The 15,754-nt window shown below is 40.4% G+C and overlaps 1 long non-coding RNA gene across 1 annotated transcript in view; it reads right to left on the reverse strand.

Moving 5' to 3' along the window:
* Window positions 1-8,359: 8,359 nt before the first annotated feature.
* The window catches only part of LOC129391427 (uncharacterized), an 11,303-nt gene continuing 3,908 nt past the window's right edge, over window positions 8,360-15,754 (reverse strand). Inside the window, exons 2-3 of the long non-coding RNA XR_008615547.1 lie at window positions 14,215-14,331; window positions 8,360-8,525 (exon numbers count right to left, since the gene is read on the reverse strand). This is a non-coding gene — a long non-coding RNA (uncharacterized lncRNA). The remainder of the gene's footprint in view (window positions 8,526-14,214; window positions 14,332-15,754) is intronic.

Genomic DNA, 15,754 nt, shown 5'->3' on the forward strand with positions numbered 1-15,754 from the left:
TACGTGATGACACACGAACACTTAGATGTGGAGTAGAGCAAGTCATGGGAGACGCTCTTTTTTTTAATTGGAGTATAGTTGCTTTACAATGTTGTGCTAGTTTCTGCTGTACAATGAAGTGAATCAGCTATATGTATACCTATATCGCCTCCCTCTTGGACTTCCCTCCCAGCCCCGCCATCCCACCCATCTAGGTTTTCACAGAGCACCGAGCTGAGCTCCCCGTGCTATACAGCAGGTTCCCACTAGCTATCTATTTTACACGTGGTAGTGTATATATGTCAAACCTAATCTCCCAATTCGTCCCACCCTCCCTTTCCCCACCTGTGTCCACGTGTCCATTCTCTATGTCTACGTCTCTATTCCTGCCCTACAAATAGGTTCATCTGTACCATTTTTCTAGATTCCACATATATGTTTTAATATACAATATTTGTTTTTCTCTTTCTGGCTTACTTCACTCTGTATGACAGACTCTGGGTCCATCCGCATCTCTACAAATGACCCAATTTCATTCCTTTTTATGGCTGAGTAATATTCCATATGTACATATTCCATATGTACCACATCTTCTTTATCCATTCATTTGTCGATGTACATTTAGGTTGTTTCCAAGTCCTGGCTACTGTAAACAGTTCTGCAATGAACATTGGGGGCACATGTGTCTTTTTGAATTATGGTTTTTCTCAGGGTATATGCGCAGTCGTGGGATTGCTGGGTCATATGTAAACCTCCCTCCAATTCCTTCCTTTCCCTTACCTCCAGATATGCTACCTGGAGCTACCATCCTGCCTTGAGTATGTAGGGATTTGATGTAGAAAGTGCACCTGGCCAAGGTTTACAAAGCAAAGCAGAAGGTGGGGCTCGGATGGGGAAGATGTGGCAACTCCTTTGGGGATAAAACAATGACGATTCTGAAGGAAATGTCTGGGGTCAAGAGGTTAGTTCTGTGAGGTAGAGTAGCACATACAAATGGTACGGGATTCCTACAAAAGGGGTATGAATAACCCATCTTCGTCTGGGTCTGATTCGTCTAACTCTGCCCCTGTCTCCCCCTTTCACCCACAATCTTGCCCTTTTTCACAATGCACTGCAACGCTCAAGAGAATTAATTTTGCTGCCCCCATTGCAACCAGGAATGAGGTCCTTTGGGTAGCTTTGGGCCTGTGACCAGCCACCTCAGGGGATGGAGGAGGGCTCCCTTTTCTCTGCATCTGCAAAATATGAAAGAAGGCAAAGGTCTGAATGTCACTGAGTCCTCTCACAAGGGGACAAAGAGCAGAGCTTCTCAGAGTCTCCTGCAGACATGCACACAGTTCATTTAAACACATTCAAATTAACAGACTGTGTTGACTGAAGGGTGCATTTCTCTCTGTTTTGGATAAAAACTAATTTGAATGTGGTGGTACCAGGCTGTGAGCACATTATGAAGTAAACAAATGTTATTGCCTTCACTTAGACAGTCTTGCCCAATTAGGTTGATTATAGCGATCACAGCGATGTCTCCTGAATGCACAAGAACGTAGTAATGCTCAGATTTGTTATATAATATTTATAGACTCTGTGGTAAAGCTTCAGGCAAATTAAAATATACAATCGTATATTTCCATGGACCAGGGGAATGGGACTCACATGTTTGCCAAAAGCAGGAGACAGAGCCAGCAAATTCCCTGACGTTTACATTTATAAGACCTCTGAGAAATTGTAAACTCCTGCTGTAAACTGCTATTTTAAACAACAGAGAAACAGCTCATCTCCGTCACCTGGTAGCTTAACCCCAAATGACAATTTGCTCTTTGCTTGACTTTAGAAACTGTCTCTATCATTTTCTCCTAAGTGAATGAATTTAAGAAAGCATACTCCATAAGAAAATAACCTATGTTACTTCCTATTCAGTCTGATTATTTTATTATCAGACCCAAAGTGTTACTAGTGAGCAGATTTATTTAGATATCACCAGGATTAAATATGGGCTTTACCATGTTTCTGTGACTGGTAAGAGGTGTGTCAAGGTCACTAAAAAAAAAAAAAAGAAACACAATTTTTAAAACAGCTGCTCGTTTTACCAGTAGAATTTGTTTGTGTTATAACTGGATTGATGAGAAAGCACGCATAATAAAAGGGCAGTGCTGTTGCACGGTGAAATTTTGGATGAAGAATTTAAACCCCCTGGGCCCCCGTTTCCTCATGTGAAATGATAGTTATCATAACTGACCTCATAGGTTTTTCCAGTCCTCACAATCTGTGGTATTTGATTGTTAACACACTGATGCTGTGGGTGATAGCCAGATTGGGGGGACCAAGTCTGAGAAGGCTAAGCTGTGACAAACAGTATTTCAGTATGACAGCCATTTGTGGTTATTTGAGAACAAGAGTAGGGAGTCTTCAAGGACAGGGACACAGACAAGATTGGAGGAGCTGTAAATGAATGAAATGGAGATACACACACACACACACACACACACACACACACACACACTCATGCACACAAACACACATACATAGAGTTTGGAAGGAAACACTTGCTGTTCAAGTAAACGTTTGTTGCAGCTTTTTTGCATAATATGCGTCTTGGGGGAGACAGCTCATTGTTTAGGGAAAAATGAGCCTCTTCGGGTATAAAAACTAAACCTGGTTGTGGAATAGAAGAGAGTCAAACCCTCTTGATCCCAACTCCACGCATGTCCCTCGCATCTAAAAATGTGAGCAAGTAACCAGTATCAAGAGAGACTGTTTCCCGACCAGCTTTGCAAATCTGATTTCTGTGCTGTCTCCTTCACTTTCTAGCTGTGTGAACTGGGGCAAATGCTTCAACCTTTCTGAACCTCGGCTTCAGAAAGTGATGGCTGTGTCTATTACCAGTGTTTATGAAATGCCGGTGACAATGCCTACCTGGTCTTTCACTTGACTTAACTATGAAGTTGGAAAGATTCACCTGTGTGGACTGAGGAGCCTCCAGGCTGAGATCACAGATGAAGCCAGACCATGGAATGTCTTTTGGTTTCTAAAGAAGGTAGAACACACAAAGAGGTAGAATATGAAAACCCACCAACTTTAATAGCATTCAGCTTAGTTACCAGACATCCCTTTTGTTAATGGCATCTCTCATTGATCTGTTGTCTTTCATTCCTAACCTGAAGTTGGATGGCTGAGAGATTGTATGGTTTTGATGTTGGTATCAATACAGTTTGTTTGTTCAGTTTTTCCTTCATTCATTCAATAATCATCTACAAGCGTCCAGACATTCTGGAGACCTTTCATAGAGATTTTGATAGAGTAGGGTAGGTAGGAGCAAATTTTTCTTTTTATCATGCTTTCTAGATAACTCTGCGGCAGGTGATCTGAAGAATCCATCTTCAGAAACCCTGACTTAGAATTTCTGTGGCTGAAGTCCACCAGCTTCCCTGGAACCAGAGTTTTCCAGTCCTTTCCCGGGCTTGCCTTTATTCTGCCCGGGCTCTCACCACCTCTGCTGCTTCATCTCTGTGCACATCCCTCAAGCTGCCTACAGGCTGGCCCTGAGCATTAGCACGAAATTACACAAAGAATAAATGATATGTGGATTTAGCTGCTCTCCGAGATGAAATAAATTACACAACTTTTGGGGAATAAATGCAGCTGAACCTGTGACTCATCACAGCACACAGTGAAGTGGAGATTGGGTAGCAAACTGATGAATTTCATCAGGATAGACGGTTCACTTAGGTAAGGCAAATCCCAGTGTGTTTCAGAGAACTTTCTAGACTTGAGCAGACGTTTACAATCATGAAACCACCACTACTTGCTGTCATTTTGTAGGTCACTTTGCATGTAAAGGCACAATTAGTATTTAATTGGGAGCCACTAGATGATATAGATCATGTAGAATAACAGAGAGATTAGATTCTACCAGTTTCATAATAAACTATCATGCCTAAATGTTTCATGGTATATAAGAAATTAAGAAAAAAATACTCAGCTAGTAAAGCTAGGATTGACAGTGGCTGATGAGGTTAATCAGATTGAGGCCAGATTTTGAATCAAAATAATCAATAAATCAATGTATCTACAAATCTGTATTGAAGATATGCACAGGGGTTCCTATCTGTATGTACCTAAGAAAACTATTCCATGCATAGAAAAGCACAGCTGGAAAATAAATTGGAAAAGAAATTTCTGATCTTTGAGTATTTTGATTGATTCATTCCTTTCCATAATTGTAAAATGCACATGGGAGTGAAATTTATGATCCCCCTGCATTAGAGAAGCATAATCTTAAGTTAGGGAAACGAAGGGACCAACTGCTGGTTTCTAAAATGAGGTTAGGATGTGTATTTAAAGAGGACCCTATCAGGCCTTTATTCTATAAAATAGCTAGACAAATAAATCTGAGGCATCTGAGGGTAATGGCATCTTGAGAGATAATGGATATTCAATCTGGGAGATGAGAAGGAGATAAAGCTTTGGCCGAGGTATGTTAAAAAAAAAAAATCAGACTGCCTGTTAAACTGCTGGATAGACTAGTCCCTATAAATTTTCAAAGGAGTGTCCTGGGTTTCATCCAAGAGGCTATTGCAAATGAGATACTCAGTGCTAAAATTCTCCACAGCTCTTCAGAAAGTTTAGGGCCAGTTCATGTAACATATACCTTATGCCTGGGGTTAATCACCAGTAGTTCTTGGCAGAATGAAATCTTTAATACTCTTAAAGCTAACCCATGAAAAAGTGGAAAAAACTCCACTAGATTTGTGTGTGTGTGTGTGTGTGTGTGTGTGTGTGTGTGTTTGTGGTACGCGGGGCTCTCACTGCTGTGGCCTCTCCCGTTGCGGAGCACAGGCTCCGGACGCGCAGGCCCAGAGGCCATGGCTCACGGGCCCAGCCGCTCAGCGGCATGTGGGATCCTCCCGGACCGGGGCGCGAACCCGTGTCCCCTGCATCGGCAGGCGGACTCTCAACCACTGCGCCACCAGGGAAGCCCCTCCACTAGATTTTAATTCAAAGATGAGGTAGATCCCTAATCTTATCCACTATCAGATATGTTCCAAATGTTAAAAGGAAATTTAGGAGGAATTCTTACTAGTATTTTTGCTTGTTTGTTTCCAGGAAGATTGAACTTCAACTATTTCATTTACTGAAAGCATCCATTGTCAACCCATAGGACACAGGGTTTCAGTGTGATGCATTAAATGACTTCTAGGACATTCATCATCAATAACATTATCCTTTGGACAACTTCTCACATCTACAGAAAAAGCAATTTTTCATAAATACTTTCCCCCATAACAATTTTTGTTAGTGATGGAAGGATGGAAGGGGGGTTGTAAATATGTTCTTCTCCACTTTTAGTTGATAAAGTGCAAAAAGTCTTCCCTCCCCCCTGTGTTCATGCTCTTTATATCAACATGACTTGGCTCTTTCTCCCCTTAACGGGTGGAATCTATTTCCCCATTCCTTGATTCTGGGCTTGACCTGTGAATGCTTTGGCCCAAAGGGATGTGATTGAAATAACAGTGTGACAGTTTGGAGCCTAGGACTCTCGAGGCTTTGGAGACTTCTTCTCCTCCTCTTGGTCCCCTGATTCTGCCATTAGATTAACCGGGTTGATGAGTCAAGAATGGGAGACCAAATCGAGATGTCATCTACCCCAACCAACATCTTCCCAGACAAACCTATAGGCAGCTGACCTCCAAAGATGTCAGAAAGCTCAGCCACAATCAACAGAGGCGCTATCTGACCTGTAGCCAATCACAAACACACTAGTATGTCTAGCTGAGTCCAAAAGAACCACCCAGTTGACGAGTAGACTCATGGGCAGTAATAAATGCTGATTGTTTTAGGCCACAAAGTTTTAGGGTTTTTGTTAAGTCATAGGTCATGAATATAGTTGGTTGCATTAAAAAATAAGAAAGTAAAGGGAAAGAATCAAAATATGATTTTTCCCTCCTTAAGAAGCAAAATTATCTATGTTTTGTCTTCAGACTTCACATCATATTTGGTGAGTGCCTGTGCCTTGTGTTCTCTTAGCTTCGGATGTGGGAAGTATGCATGGTGGTGATGACAATGGCATTGAGAAATCACAAGCTAAAAAAAAAAAAATCCCAAAGAAATGTGGGTGGGGCCAATGTAGATGGGAGAACATTTTGCATGCCTAATGATATTTTCTAAAAGGACTTCCAATCTGCACCATACATTCAGGCCATGCATCTCATTATGCCATACATTTCATTAGTCTATAGGCTTCATTAGCCACCTGAATCAAGAATCTCATTACACACTCCAGACACACATCTCCTTATGTCATGCATCTCATTAAGCTCCCAGACAGGAACAGATGTAAAATAGACAAATTTCACCAAGGCTTTGATTCCAACCCACAGGGCATTCTCATCAACAGCAGAGCAAGGGTGGACCAACAATTGGGTGATTTTTGAATGACGCTTGACAGAGAGGAACAAGTTCAAGCAGGCACTGTTAAGTGACCGAGGAGAAAAAAATAGCTTGGTGTCAAATTCCACTTTGCTGTCCATTCTAGGAATGTGTTCCAACTGTCAATCAGGAATCACCTATCAGCGAAGAGCCAGAGATGGGGTAGAAGAGGGCATGTGTCTGTAACTTTGCATTCATCTGTCATGAGGCAGACATTCAACAAAGGGTATCATCAATGTCACCTTGAGTTTGGCTTTAGCAATTGTATCTGTTCTGTGTCCCCAGCTCTAATCAGTTGTTTGGCATCTTCATGAATGTGTCCCCTGATGACGTCCTTGGTTAAGCAATACTTCTCTGATCACCAATGATAAAAACCCAAACTCACACAAATTTAAGATTAAAAAGTATTGAGGAGTCCAGATATGTGGCTGATTTCAAGCCCAGCCACATCTAAAGTCTGAAGCAACATCCTTAGGACGTGAATGCCTTCCTGTAAGTTTTGCTTTGCTATGTGTTGGCTTCATGCTTAGCACCTTTTCCTCATGAGAGGGTTGCAAGTGGCTCTGAGCTCTCATCGTCCTCATAGCTATCAATTCCAGCAAAAATAGTGTCCTTAGAAAGAGACAACTAAACCTGGGAGATGACTGTCATTGCTCAGCTTGGGTCAAATGACCATTCAGAAACTAATACCAATCACTTTGTATCAGGAAAATGAAAAAATCTGAGTGCCCGTTCCTGGGTCATATACTCTCCCCTAAATATAGGCATAGATTGAAAATGGAAGAAGAGCTGGACACCAAGGGAATGTTAGGTAGACAAAAATAATCCATGTCTACTTTGCCTGATCTGTCCTGGGGATACTCATAGGTCCGGTAAGAATTCTATACTATATATGCATTCTGAAAACTGGGGTGGGGGGGGGGTGTCTGCCTGTGGTCACATGGAAAATATTTGTCACTAATATTCAAATAAGGGACATCTCATAAGCAATCCAGGGGCTAAGTAAACACCACGGATGTTTCTTAGGCTCTTGTGATACCACAAAATGTAAATAATCAATAGTCTGGGAAATTTAGGCTAAAGTGAATAAGCCATCTATAGATAGCATGATTTCCATATGCCATCAAGTCTTCAGTTTGGAAGGCTAAAACATTTCTTCTAACTACTGGCCCATGTGTAAATGTCTTTAGAAAAGGTTGAATTAGGGAACAAACAATACAGAAAACAAACAAAACAGAGGGGAGAAAGCAGAGTTGACTTAATTCCACACCCAGGGCAAAATACTCCCACTTCATGGTTTGCCTAGGGATGTCCCCAGGTAGCACTCTGCCACTTTGAATGTATACACATTTTCTCTAATCTGAAATGTTAATGATTCTGGTAGATAGCACTATGGAGTGATGTCCAACCAGAACCAGCTATTAAAGAATATTTTCACTGGATTTTCTAGACAGTCTTACTCTGAAAAAAGACTGGCTATCCATCCAGTCTTAATCTTCTAGGTCCTTGGGAAGCTCCTTGCCTGTGAAAACATTACAGTTTAAACATTCCCTTCACATTCCTTTGAGATGAAGTGCTATATCACCAATTGTCCAAAGTAGGCAAAGCAGTTTCCTTTTCCAACGTAGCAGATTTTTTGTCTAAAAAAAAATCATTTAGCTGGAAGATATTAGAGCAGGAGAGAGGCTGGAGTAACTGTTATTGGTCAAATTCTAACTTCATGTAGTAATAGACTCCCTCTGGTACCACATTTCACTGAAACCAAAGGAATGAACTATGTCTAATTTGCAGTTGATTTTTACCCCAAGAACACCCTAGAACTAGAGGAATTTGATACATTCATGTTAATGAAAGCACTTTTCACATACTTAAAAAAACCTCTCGTCAGGTCTTATTTACTAAAAAATAATAAAGCACACATGCTATCATTTTAAAATGATGCTTTTCCCCCTTTTGTTTGATAGGACTTGTTTTTGAGCTTCTTTGTTTGCACTCTTTCAATTAACTGCTTGGGTCCATCACACCATTCTTGAAGGCAAAGTTCAATTGGTAAATGTTTAGCTTCTCCAATCTTCCTTGGCTTTTGGAAACACACCCTCATTCTTTGGTCCACTCTCCATCTGCAGGTGATTAAGAGAGAGAGCTTGTGTGTACTTAAAAATAAAGAATACATAACTCTCATAGACACTTGATCTCACATTCAGAAACAGAAGCAAGCTATCTTCCCCTTTTTGTCTCATGAGTTCAATTTTGAAACCACAGACTGAGATTGTAATTACAGGATAAAATGTAAGTCAATATGTTTCCCTGTGAGACTTGCCCTCTATAGTCCTGAATACAAGGATACATGATTATGAAAGTCTAGGCATCCCAGCCCTCCTCCTTACATCCAACTTTCTGAACAATATGGTACATGGGCTTTGCAATGGATGTTAATGATAGTGATACCAAGCAGGACCCTTTGGGGCTCCTGGGCACAAAAGCCTTTCTGTGTCCCCCATTTCTTGATTACAGGAAATACACTTCATTCAGCTTCAGTGACCTTCCCTGAGTTCCAACAGGTAAGTTCAAACAGTTGTTAATTAGGGAAGGGAGGGGATGTGGAGACAAGGGAGGAACAGTCAAGAAACAATAGCACAGCCTTGGGGCAGGGTCCTGGTTCCCCTCAAGGGATACACATAACAATGTCTTTGAGCTGTTTGGCAGATACTGAAACCCCCACCGGGTGGGAGAAGTTAACAGTACACTGCCCACAAGCAAGTAGACCCCAGACCAGTCGAAACCAGAAGGTTGATGACTGCTGACTCCCACTTACCTCACCACCAACCAATCAGAAGAATGTCCGTGAGCCGATCACGCCCTCTTTGAACCATTACAATAAAACTTCTCACTACCCCCTCTTGGTTGGGACACAGTTTTGAGGGCCTTAGCCCACCGTGGCCCCCTTTGCCTGGCAAAGCAATAAAGCTATTCTTTTCTGCTTCATCCAAAACTCTGTCTCCGAGAATTAATTCAGTGTCAGGGTACAGGGGCCAGAATTTGCTTCAATAGTAACAAGACAGCTCCTGACCCCATTTCCAAATAATGCTTAGGAGATGATTTAATTTTTTTTTTAATTGTCATAAGGACATTTAACATGAGCTCTATCCCTTTAAATTTTTATGTGTACAGTACATTACTGTTCACCATAGGTATAATGTCATAAGGAAAAATTAGGGACTCTTCAGCCAGTCAATTTCAAGACTATAGTGAGAGAAATAAAGGGTCTTGGTGTCTGGTTGTCAGTTTCATGCTTTTCAGGAGAGGCTATTAGCCCAGAACACAGTCCCCTGGCGGTCCATGTGGCTCAAAAAAAGAGATGTGAGCCTTTAACAGATAACACCTACTTCAGGGTTTGGGGTCCTGTAACTCTGCAATGTCTTTTCTCGTCATAACAGGCCCAGGGTGACACCTTCCTGTTTCCATTTTGTTGTGAAACTCTTGGCACTTGCATTTCATTTTACGTACACTATTAAATAACATTTAGATATTCAAAGCTAAAAGGGTTTGCTCACTTGGTTCAGGTGGGAGCATATGTATGTAGACTTTCAGAAAAAGGGGTTCTGACCTTATGGTGAACAGTAGAACTTAAAATGCTATTGTTACAATGTGGCATGGGGAAAGCATGATTTAAACGTAAATCTTTTATCTCCAAAGCCATAAAAGACTATGCCTTGGAGGTATGAGAAAACGCAAGCTCTACTGTGGAGCATACAAAAAAAAAAAAAAAAAATTAAAACATTTAGTGCTGCACCAAATCTGCTTTTCTGGACTGCATTTTGCTCATAAAATGCTTAGAGTCTAGGGTATTGTATTTATATTTCAAACGAGCGGTTCTTTAACCATTTAGTCTTCGGCTGCTTGACTTCGAGTTCTAAACCTCACGACAACTCGCTCCCTGTGAACCCCGCCTTTCTCCTCCCCCGAGTCCCCAAACTCCAGATGTGCCTTTCAGCCTGCAGAGCGAATGTCTTCACGGGCAGATCTATCCCCCGGAAACTCTCCAGCCTGGCTGCCACCTCCCTGAACTGCACAGATAGCCAAGGAAGAGCGATGTCAGTGCGGAAGGTCATTTCTCCATTTTTATTCCCTTGACCTGCTCCGTGGCTTTGAGAGAGAAGAAGTACAATCCTGCAATTTAGACAAAGCCATAGGTAGGACTGGGTTTATGACAGGTTTGTATATGGGTTACAGATTGGGCACAGTTGGAAGAGAGGATCCTGTCCAGATGCTGCTCACCATTTTCCATATGGCTCTGTTGGTGCTAATTGTGTCACTACAAGCCCAAGTATATGCTCCCTTTGCGGAATATCCTGCCATTCCCTCGTGCTTTCATCGCCTGCTGGCTTATCTACTCCTGGCACCAGTCTCCCAGACTATTTTCTCTGACACCACATGCCGACCAGGCAGAAGTCTTCTCTCCTTGCCACCAAAAGAAACGGAATGTCTGTGCAGCCCCGACGGGGGTATTTCACTTGGGTCCAAGTTCTGGGAGCGATTTTAACTAGAAACCATGACTTTTGTGTTCTCAGGACTGACACATAACAGACACTTGATAAGTTTGCTCAGCGAATAAGTGAGTGCATTTCACACCCTTCTGAATTTTAAGCGTTAACCCTTTGTATAACTTGAAGTGTGTGTAACATACTTTCAGAGTATTTCCTGTTTCTTCTACCAGGAATCGTCTAGGACGCTACGTCTTCTTCCAGCTTCCCCCACACCCCAGGTTAGAACTGGTCCCTTCTTAGGCTCTCAGTACATCCAGTGTGTTCCTTCTTAGCCCTAGTGCAACTAATTAAGTGATTATGTCTGTAATTGAACATTTACTGTGCTCCCAGCTAGACTGTAAACCCATGAGAACAAAGGATCACATTTATCTTGTTTCTCACTGTATTTACAACACCAAGATGATGTATAATAGTATAAAAGGCATACCATTATATTTGTCAGATGAAAGAGAATCAATCAATGATTTTCAAAGTGTATATGTATTTGCTTGGCTTCCTGGTTTGTCTAAGATATCTTTAGTGACTTCTTCAAAATCTTCTTTAATTTTCCCCCTAAATCTTGACTCTCAGCTTTGAATGTCTTTCTCTGCTCAGTGTTCTCTCTTTTAGAGCCCTTTACTGGGATGCTATAACATTCAGGCATATAGATTCAGGATGATCTCAATATATTCCCCACATATATTCTTATGCACCATAAAACTTTCCCCTGCATTCTATTCTCATGACAATTAAACATAGCCCAGATGTTTTTCCTTATCCCTAGGATATTACATCACAATTACTCTTTCACTTCACACTGTAAGACCATTAACCCTGTGAGACAGGCAGTGCCGTCCCATTCCTCAGTTATGGAATCTCAAGTTCCTGCACACACAGCAGAAGAGTCATTGATTCACTCTGTACTGTCAGGCAGGTCCCTGTACAACATCATAATTTCTTCCTATAGTACTTTCCTTTTTTCCGTTCAAGTAATCACAGCCCTCAGCTAGATGCTGATTATTTCCAGCTGAGACTAAGAAACTTTTTCAATTCTAGAATGTTTTTTTTAGATCTGTCTTTTTCATTTCTTCTATTATTTTATCTAAATATTAGAGCTTTAAAGAGTTCCCATGGTAATGCTATGAGGACTCTAAAGAAGGAATTCTCCAAAGGCAAACAGCTCAGCAAAATTATTTACTATCATATATGATTAATAGATAATAATATCCTAATATATAAAGAATGTATAAGATAAATATGAAAATTCTAAAGTTTATAATTGAAAAAATGGGTAAGACTACAATTATCTAATAAAAGGAAGAACACGGTAGGCCAGTAAACACAAAGAAAAATATTTCTAATCTCTAGCAATCAGAGAGAGTAAAATAAAATGAGAGAATGTGAAGTTTTGTTTTGTTTTTTAATGATTGTAGTTAACGTTCATTATGTCTCATGAGTACTTTCCTAGATTTTTGGTCAGATGACCGCCACTTTCAGCAACTTATATCAACAGTCATAAAAATGTCCATGTCTTATAGCCTCATAATCCTCCTTTTAAGAATCTAGTGTAGGGCTTCCCTGGTGGCACAGTGGTTAAGAATCCACCTGCCAATGCAGGGGACATGGCTTCGAGCCCTGGTCCGGGAAGATCCCACATGCTGTGGAGCAACTAAGCCCGTGCACCACAACTACTGAGCCTGCGCTCTAGAGCCCGTGATCCACAACTACTGAAGCCCGTGAGCCTGTGCTCCGCAACAAGAGAAGCCACTGCAATGAGAAGCCTGCACACTGCAACGAAGACTAGCCCTGCTTGCGGCAAGTAGAGAAAGCCTGCGTGCAGCAACAAAGACCCAACACAGCCAAAAATAAATAAATTAATTAAAAATAAATAAAATCTAAAAAAAAAAATCTAGTGTAAAGAGATCATTATAAATTTAAATAAAGTGTCACACATAAAAATGTTCTTCATTATGGTGGATTAGATCCTAGACTGGAAAAAAAAAGAATTTGAAAATGGACTGTGGATTAGACAATGGTATGATATCAACATTAAAGTTTCAACTTTTAAAAATTGTTCTGTGTTTATGTAGGAGAAAGTTCTTATTTTTAGGAACTGCACACTGAAGTGTTTTGGGGTAAAGGGATAGTTTATTCTCAAATAGTTCAGAAAAAAGGTATGCATGTTTGAATACATATGTGTGTGTGTGAGAGAAAGAGAGAGAGAGAGAGAGAGAGAGAGAGAGGGATGGCAATGATAAAGCTAGGTAAAAGTTATATGGGAGTTCCTTGTAATATGCTTGCAACTTTTTTTCTCCAAGTTTGAAATTATATCAAAACAAAAAGTAACAATACATGCTCTTCACTGTGTTATTTATACAAGTGAGAAAAAATAGAAACAACCTACATGTTAAAAAATAGGAGAAAGTCTAATTAAATTATGATACAGCTACATGATGGAAAATAAAGAAGCTATTAAAATTGTTTACAAAAAATTTGTTAAGAAAATGGGAGAACACTTACAGTATGCAGCAAAATGAAAAGATTTGAATAAAAAACACAAATACAACGTGCTATTAGCTATACAAAAACAACATAAATTATTGACTGTTGGTAGGATTTCTAGTGAGTTTTAATTTTTGGTTATACTGTTCCTTGTTTTCCATATATTTAAAATGATAAGCATTAATTTTATTTAAAAAAGGAAAAGATTTCAATTTCTAGTCTTCATTTTCCTTTTTCATTATTTATTTATTTGCTAGGAAAGAAGAAATTGGTCACCTTCTCCCATAAAATCTTTCACTGGGAGAGCAAGATTGGGGTCCAATGATGTAATAAAATCCTATGTCTGGATGATGTCAGTCTGCTTCTTAGATGCTTAGCCACATTTATGCTCTCTCTTTACGTTGTAAACTGCCAGTGTGGGAAAATACACATTCGTTTCTATTTTCTAATAGCTCAGCCTCACATGGACTATGTTGCTTCTTGATAACGGTGCTGTTTTCCATTCTGGACCCTTGGTGTGTACAATATTGGAGCACAGGCTTGGAGGCTAGGAAAACTTGTTTGAAACTTGACTGCTAACTAACCATATGACCTTGAGGAAATTTTTAAGTCTCTCTGAGCTTTCGTTTCCTCACCCATAAAATTGGAACATCAGTACTTACCTTTTAGGGTAGCTGTAAAGATTAAATGGGATAACATATGTAGAGAAATTTGCCTAGTGCATCCCGAACTTTTGAGACATTAACATGGCTGTTGACATCATCTCTTAATTTTTTATTACCTGGGAGGCTGACAGGGAATTCTTCTGATTCTCTAGAGCAGATGAAAAAGAAACTGAAGCTCCAAGACCTGCACCTATGTCTTGTCTCTTGACTCTTGAGTTTTCAGTCACTAAAGACTAAAGAGAACACAAATTAGAATATCATCATATTAATCCTCTTCAGGGTTCAATAAGTCATGTTTTTCCTCGAACTTCAAAACCACTCACCTACCTCTAAAGGAAGAGTGAGAGTCCCATGCCTTTCTTAAAGATCAGGCAGTAAAGAAATGCTACAGAACTGAAGTATTTCTCTTTTTTTTCCCTTCTTTCTAATGCCACTCATAGAGGAGTTACTTGCTGAAAATCTCATCCTTTCAGACTTTCGAGTTTTCACGGCACGTAATCGTTTCCTCCAGAGGATTATATCCGAGTCCACCAAGTTTTCCTGCTGAAGCAGCACAGCCTTGCTCCCAAATAAGCCCGGATTTGGTGGGCAGAGGCCAGGGGACCGTTGTTCCCTCCCCGGCAGCATTAAGCTGTTCCTTTTGCAAAGGTCACCTGGGTGAGGCTGAAAGGATTTAGAAAGGATAAGAATTTAAGGACCAAACATATAAAAAGTGTAAGCCCTTTAACTTATCTTCATTTCTCTCTGCAAAAGAATGAAAGCAATGCATAATGTTTCTTAAATAAGAAATAGTATAACCATTCAGCCTGCATGAAGGCATAAGGGATATTTAGACTCCTAAGGGAAGATAAGGTCCCTTATTAATTCTTTCTTATTGCCATATCCTGAAAAGAAAATGTCTTTTGTGAACTTTCTGTTAAGGAGATCACCCTAGTGCAGACCCATTCAAAATCAGGTCTGGAAATCAAATTGCTCTGTGACAGAAGCAGAACTCCTGAATAGGTTCAGTGGCCAGGACAGTGATAAAAATGGGATTCCTAAGTACAGACCATTTTCCCAGCTCCCAGGGCCTTCCCGCCTCACCAGAAACTGTAAGTTCTTTCCTGGCATCCCTGGCTCAACCCACAACCCATCCTCTTGCAGAGCTCAGCTGACAGTCTGTAAATCCCCTGTAAATATTAGCTAACAATGAAGATGTGCTCTCCTTCTCCCCAAGGGCATTTGCATCGAAGAATAAATAAGCTTTCATATTCCCAGAAAATGAAGCTGTGATGATGGAATAATCAACACTGAGTTTGAGATTTCATATTAGTGTTCATTCATTCCATGAACTCCATCTAGGTGTACACGTAGGGTACAATCTCAAAGAACTTACAGTCTAGTGAGAAAAAGCTCACTGTCCAGTCAGCCAGTCTAGTGATAAAATACCCTATAACCCAGCTTCAGAAGAGGTCTGCACAGGGTTACACGTAGCACAGAGAAGGGTTATCTGAATAGGGAGATCAAGAATGCCTAAGAATTCCACATATAAGCGATATCATACAATATTTGTCTTTCTCTGTCTGGCTTACTTAGTATGATAATCTCTAGGTCCAACCATGTTGCTGCAAATGGCATTATTTCATTCTTTTTTATGGCTGAGTAATATTCCATTGT

Source organism: Physeter macrocephalus, chromosome 2 (assembly GCF_002837175.3).
Source record: "Physeter macrocephalus isolate SW-GA chromosome 2, ASM283717v5, whole genome shotgun sequence".
Lineage (NCBI taxonomy): Eukaryota > Metazoa > Chordata > Mammalia > Artiodactyla > Physeteridae > Physeter > Physeter macrocephalus.